The sequence below is a fragment of the Zingiber officinale genome, chromosome 5A (assembly GCF_018446385.1).
Source record: "Zingiber officinale cultivar Zhangliang chromosome 5A, Zo_v1.1, whole genome shotgun sequence".
Lineage (NCBI taxonomy): Eukaryota > Viridiplantae > Streptophyta > Magnoliopsida > Zingiberales > Zingiberaceae > Zingiber > Zingiber officinale.
Genome location: NC_055994.1, coordinates 38,129,130 through 38,136,362, shown reverse-complemented (window position 1 = coordinate 38,136,362; position 7,233 = coordinate 38,129,130).

The following is a 7,233-nucleotide window of genomic DNA, read 5'->3' as shown; positions in this document are numbered from 1 at the left end:
GGGTAGCGAGCCGCCAATCCTAAAAGAGCAGACCTCGGTCTACTAGGGCCAAGACCTCGGAATTGGACACCTAGATTTGTTTAACGACAACCTTGTGAAGTCAAGTACTAGCCTCTTCTTAAAAGTAAAATACTTATTATCTTAATTACTTCTTCTTTAAATGCCTTGACATTTTAATAAACACCTTCTGTGCCAAAATCCCTAAAGTCTTGACTTTAGGATATACTTAAGCCTTGGTCTTTTACTTTCTTTTCTTTATCTTTCTTATACTTTTCTTAAACTCAAAATACTGTTAGGGTATTTTCCATATGCATCTATGAGTGAAACTAACTAGGTAACACACAATCATGCGTATTGAAGTAGCAAAGAAACCTAAATCTATACTTTGCCACAAACTAATCACCTCAAGCTAGTATACAAAAAGAAATCTAGAACCCTAATGCTTTAAAAGAAAGGTTGCTCATGTTATTCTAATAGAAAATGAGAAATACTGCTCGTGCTCTACTAATAGCATAAATGAAAGCTGCATTTGCTAAAGAACTAAACTAAATCTGCACTTAATATTCTGCAAAGGAAACTGCTTATGTCCAGCTAATAACACAATGAAATCCGCACTAATCATTAATCAAATCTGCACACTAATTCTTAACAAAAATCAGCATATTAAACTTATAAAATCTGCACTTGTGATCTTAATCAAATCTGCATTATACACTTAACTAAATCTGTAAAAGAAATGGATGTTCTAAGCTCCGAATGGAGCTGTTCATGTCTGCAGAATTTCACAAGGAGAAGGGTTGTTCTATGCTCCAAAGGACTGTTCTCACTTAGTAATTCAACACAAAAACAAAAGCTAGTTAAGGTCACAAGCAACCTAAAAACTAAAACTACACATGCTCACAAATAACAGTAAACAAAAAGCTGTAGACTGTATTCTATCACTCTTAACTAGTTTCTTAAGGCCTCATTTCATATATATCTTTTCTTTGTGACTTACATTTTCCACTAAACATATTTCCTGCATCTTTCTATCTTCTTTTCGTGTTTCATATCAATTTAGTTCTCTATACTTGATTCATATCATGTAATACCGATAACCATGCATCGCCCCTCTACTGTCATTCTTATAGGACTCAACTCAAAACTTCAAGTAGTACATGTACAATCCAAGTTTCATAGGAGAATGTTGTAAACACATCCACTTAACCACACTGAAACCTATCCCTTCAAATCTGCCCAGCATTTCCCAGCCAACACCAGTAGCGAAACACAATGGAAAACATTTTTAAAACACTCCAATTCTGTCCAGAAATAGCATAATCTGTTCGTCATACAACAAGAATCAAATTCAACTAACCCATACTCAAATCTTCTAACCACAATCTAATTCTTCAATACCTAACCAATCTTGGCAGGAATCTAACAGGAGACTGACAAGTTGCAAGTATCTATTTAATTTAACTCTATACAAGGATCCCAAAAACAAAAGTAGAACCAATAAAGACGTACTAATCCAGAACCTGTAAAATTCCATAATTGACTGATCGTGCTCATAAAAATTCAACAGAACAATCTACATAGGAACAAATCCGAATTCCATCTACAAAGCCTGAAGAAACCAAACCACATGCTAAGCAACAAATCTATCTCCTTTCTTTGAGATTCCCGGCAGCAACTTCAACAGGAGGCAAAACTTCGGAAACAAAGAAAATAACAAGAAATAAACCTTGGAGCTATCCTACTGCAGGTGAGTAGCAACTCACCTTCATTTTCTAGGACTTACAACCGATAAAGAGAGGTTCTAGGGATTCGGGTGAGCTCCAAATCCGGCGTTTCCTCACGTCCGCGTGCTCCCCTCGACGAGATGGCCAGGAACGTGTGAGGATCTCGCGAAAACACCCCTTAGCCGGCGCCGGAGACGAAGCCCTAGCCTCGGCTGCGTTTTCACCCGAGAGCAGGAAACGCCGACACCGCGTGAGAGAAGAGAAAGGGTTTCGGGAGAAAATTAATTTCTCTCTTAACTTATCCCTTTTTTATAACCTAGGGTTATTTCTGTTATCAACCATTGCTTATATTTATTTCGCACCTATCCTTTCCATGAAATACTTGCGGCTCAGTTGGTTGGCCATGGTCTGCTTAACACGCAGCTCGTGGGTTCAAACCTCGGCTTGGCCCTTTTTCTGCAACCTTTAATCTCATTTTATTTCTGTTCCTAAATACTGCTTAATACCAATTTATTTCCATATTTAATTAACAATGACAGCTGGCAGAGTTGGTTGGCTACGTTCAGTTAAGATCTGGTTCAAGTCCGAGGTCTTGGGTTCAAAACCCAGCAGCTTCAACATTTTTCTTTCTTCTTCTTTTTTTTTTAAACTTCTTCCTCTTGGTAAAAATACCAAACGAACTCCAAAAATTACGTAAAAATACTCTAAAAATTCCTAAAAATCTCTAGAATTTTTCTATAGTATTTTTAAATATTTTTGAATTATTTTTGGAGCTCAAAAGGAGGAAATTTGGGTCGTTACATCCCAGATACTCTAAACAATATTCCATGGGTTCTTTTATAGTCTCCTAATCCTTATAAATATGTTGGGGCATCTCCAAAATAATGTTTTGGGCCATTAGACTAGGTTTTTGTGGGTTCCATCTTGAAGAAAACATGTAAATCTTTGAATTATCTTCATTTTGATAGATTGTGGGCCCTATGACTCAATCCTAGCTAAAAGTTATGCCTATTTAAAGTTTGGTCTACTGTTTGAGTCACCCTGGGATAGAATGGCATGGTCGCGCCTATGGGCACAACCTAGCCTTGTTAGAATTAGGATTGTCAGACACAATCGTGCTAGGGGACATGGTCAGGCTGTGTCGGAGATTGTACACTCCATTTTTTTTTTTGCTTCATTTCGCATCTAATTTTGCTAGGAGGAACATGCTCGTGTTATGAGACATGATTAGAGTGTGTTCCTTAATTAAAACTTTAGTTTTGATAGATTTTAGTCGCCTTTTTCTTCCTATATGATTTACGACCATGTACAATGTTGGAAATATAAGTTTTAAGACTTCTTGGCTCTATTTTATCTTTGCAATTGCACCCTATTAATAAAAACATGTAATGAGCAGTTCTCCGAACAAGAATAATGAAAATTATGCAAAAGATATATAAGTATGCAAAATATAATCATGAAATGACATTTAATGTATGAAAATAATATTAAAAATCATATAAGAAATACACATCAATATCCCCAGATTTTAACTTTTACTTATCTTCAAGGAAAACCTATAATTTAGACCTATGTGCATGAATAATACATCATAATCTCTAATGAATCCATCCATTCCTATCATACCATCTCATGCCCTGGTGACCAGTGACTGATATCGACATTGCTTTCAAATATAAAATTTGAGAACAACCATCCTCAGTAGTACAGGAATTATAAAAAATCTAGTCTTTAAACAATTTGAAATTAAATGAATTACTTTTACTTAAATGTAATAGATCATTATTGTAGTGGACTCCTAGTCTTCTTGTTAGTAATTGGAGCAAATTCACCATTCCCTTAACTTGACTTACTCTCTATCCTCATCTAAGGTTAACAACTAAACAATATACCCACAAACTAGTTCATCCAAGTATCATGAATAAATCTCAAACCATGAGGATTAAGGGTTCACTTATAAAACTACAAGATGATCTACTTCCAAGTAGATAGTGATGATCCTATAAGTTATGAGCTCAATCAAGTTCCACTACTCTGACATTTCTATCTGTTGTAGTAAGCAAATTCTATAAGGAGCAAATGATCTTCCTAACAACCTTCAAAATGCATGACACACGATCTCAATAGATCCTCTAATGTCTATATTGTGCACTCCGACTATCCATCACTCCGAGAGTGGGAAGTTATACTAAAAAGTAAAGCTCCATACCCATGATCTTTTGTAAACTCTATCAAAACCATAATGTGAATCACAGATTTCTATCTAATTGATACTCAACATTACATAATAAAGTTTGGTGATCTCTCTGTAGTACAACTATACCAATCGATCCAAAGAATCCTTCTTATGATTTGGTAGCAAGTGAGCAGATTAACTAGTCAATGATTATCCAAATCGTATCATGTCCTCTCCGTATCCTAGGTAATTTCACAAAAAATTTCATCGTAACATGCTCTCATTCTTATTCCAGTATAAATGATGTCTCCACATTTTTAGCGTGAAAATCATAACTGCTAACTCCAAATCATGAATCGAATAATTCTTCTCATGATATTTTAGCTGATGAGAAGCATATGGAACTACCTGACCGTGTTACTTCAGAACTGCACCTAACCCTTGGTACGATACATCCGTGAGAGTACAAATATGTCCACACTAGAAGGTAAAACTAAGACAGGTGCAGTTATTAGTTTTTTATTTCAGCTCCTAAAACTAGTCTCGCAAGTCTCTATCCAGGTAAATTCCATACCCTTCTTGGTCAATCAAATCAACGACATAGCAATGTTGGAAAAATCTTCAACATGTCTCTAGTAGTAATCAGCTAATCCAAGGAAGCTACAAACTTCCCACACTTTGTTTGGCTGCTCCCCACTAGTAATAACCTTTATCTTCTATGAGTCAACTGATATACCTCTATTGAAGACAATGTATCCCCAAAATCCCATAGAAGGTAGTCAACATGCGCATTTACTGGACTTTGCATAGAAATGTTCTCGTCGAATCATCTCTAGAACTATATGAAGATGTAGTTTGTGATCTACCTTGGATTAGGAATATATCAAGATATTGTCAATGAAGACAATAACAACTGAGCTAAATACTCTAGGAATACCCAGTTCATCGAGTGCAAGGAAACAGATAGAGCATGGGTAAGCCTAAATGACATTACTAAGAATTCATAATGTCTGTACAATGACACACTCAACCGTAAAATCACTAACAATGGATTTATAATCAGATCACCAACTGCAACTCATTAAATCTATAAATATCACACATGTGCTACTCCTCATATCACTATCAATGACAATTACTTAACAATAGACTATCAAGTCAAATATCCACTACTAAATCATCAGATTGTACATATCACAAAATCTAATTTCATCATATCCACCAATTCCAAGTCATCCTCAACATCAATCATCCTTGATATCTTCATGAGCAATAATAGAATTAAAGGAAATCATCCATCCTTATTTTTGACAAAGAGTATCAGAGCTATACCTGAAAATAACTCAATCATAAAATCCTCTTGACTTTTAGGTGGAAAGATAAGGAGTTCATCTAAAAACATATCTAGGTAGTCTCAAATTATGCAGATATCCGAGCAAAGTAATGTACTATCCTTGTTAAATCTTATCAATCTATGACATCATGAGATAGTAACTGCTTGGCTTATATTGCTGAAATAGAATATTCTTTCGTCATTAATCTCGATGAATTCCAAAGTTAGTTGGTCCAAGGGTTGCATGGTTACTACTCTTACTCAACCATTGATTATATCACAATAAATGACCAACTAACACATATCAAGAAGTAGGTTAAATCTCATCCTTCCATGTGCTCAAATATTTACAATAAAGGAATGACAATCCAAAGTCTAAAGGGTCACTTAACCTCTTGATTGAGAGTCTACCCATTAAGATGCTATCTCCACTACTGTCATAATCATTCTCATAAATATCCTTTAATAATTATCAAAAAAGGTTGAACACTCTAATAAAAAATATAGAATTCAAGACTTTGGATAAATGATCACGTGATCAAGGTCTTGAGCTACTTAATAGAGACAATGCTAGTTGAGTCAACTAATCATTGTCTTGTAACACATCACACTATGCCTGCTCTACTAAAGGTTGGAAAACCTTTAGCAATGATCCCTGCACACAATGATATAGGGGCACTATCACTAAATAGCTAATTGAAATAACTATGAATTGATGCTCTGCCCCTCGAAGTTCATTATCTGAAATTTTCACTCAATAATAGTTGGATTTCATAGGTGTTATTCAACTAACACCACCTTCTCGGCATCATTACGAATCATATAACTCCATGTACTATCGAGGATATTCAACCATATCTAATCGGTCCATGAGTTAGAATCTCCCATGAAACAATGTTAAGCGAGTCAACTAACCATCGCCTTGTTAACTATTATGCCTTGGTTCCTCCTTTTTAGATTCAATAACTCTTGATGAGCTATATAGAAAGAGGTAGAGAAATACTATCTCTCTAGAGAATCTTAAATCATCAATAAGAGATTCTTTGCTCTCAAAAGTCGGCTTCTACATTTTCCTTCGTGTGGTACCAGGTCACGTAAAGGATAAGAAGCTAACTTCATCTTTTTCTCACTACTACAAGTCATATATCTGAATATACTCTCCAAATTATACATCCAAGTAACTGTTGTACCTCGTAAGTGTTAAGAAGCTAGTTCTACACTATTCCATATCAATAGGGGCATATATCTGAATGTACCTTCTAGGTTATCCAACTAAGTGTTGGTATAATCGACGTAGATTGATCGGGTATGATCATGGTTTTGATATGTGTGTCAAAGAGTTTAAGTTAGGGTTTCATATGTGTTTAAGTCATGCAAGACTTGGTGAAACACATAAGGAACTTGGTGCGACCAAGTTATGAGAAAAGCTCATCCTAAGGGTCGGGTCCTTGAGACTGTGAAGGATGGTGCATCTGAGGGACTGCCAGATGAGGAGAAATGAAGTGGTGCCGAGGAAAGTGGACTTCAAGGTAATATGAAGGATGGCACAAAGAGGAGCCATTGGCTCGAGTGCATTTGAGGGACGAAGGCCAAGGAAGAGAGCTTCAAGGGTGACTTCGGAAAGGATGAGTGTGAGTGAATGTAAGGTATCAGTCGACTGGTCCAAATTCATGAGAGCACAGAATGATTCTATATTTGGCAGTTGCGAAGTGGTGATGACACCAGTCAACTGGTAGAAAGATGTTAGCAAAATCTCGGATTCTGCAGAGTGTCGTTGGCTATGTCCAATGGTTACACCAGTCGACTGATGTATATATGGACCAGTCGATTGGTGCTGAGATGAGTTGACTTTGTAATCGACTCTTTCCTCTTATTTAAGGGGAGCTTTAGGACATGAAGGAGGTTACTGATGCTCATTGAATAACTCCTAAGTTCTTGTCCAAAGCTCCCAAAAGCCTATACTCTTCTTCCAAAGCTTATTCTCAATCTTGTAAAGAAGA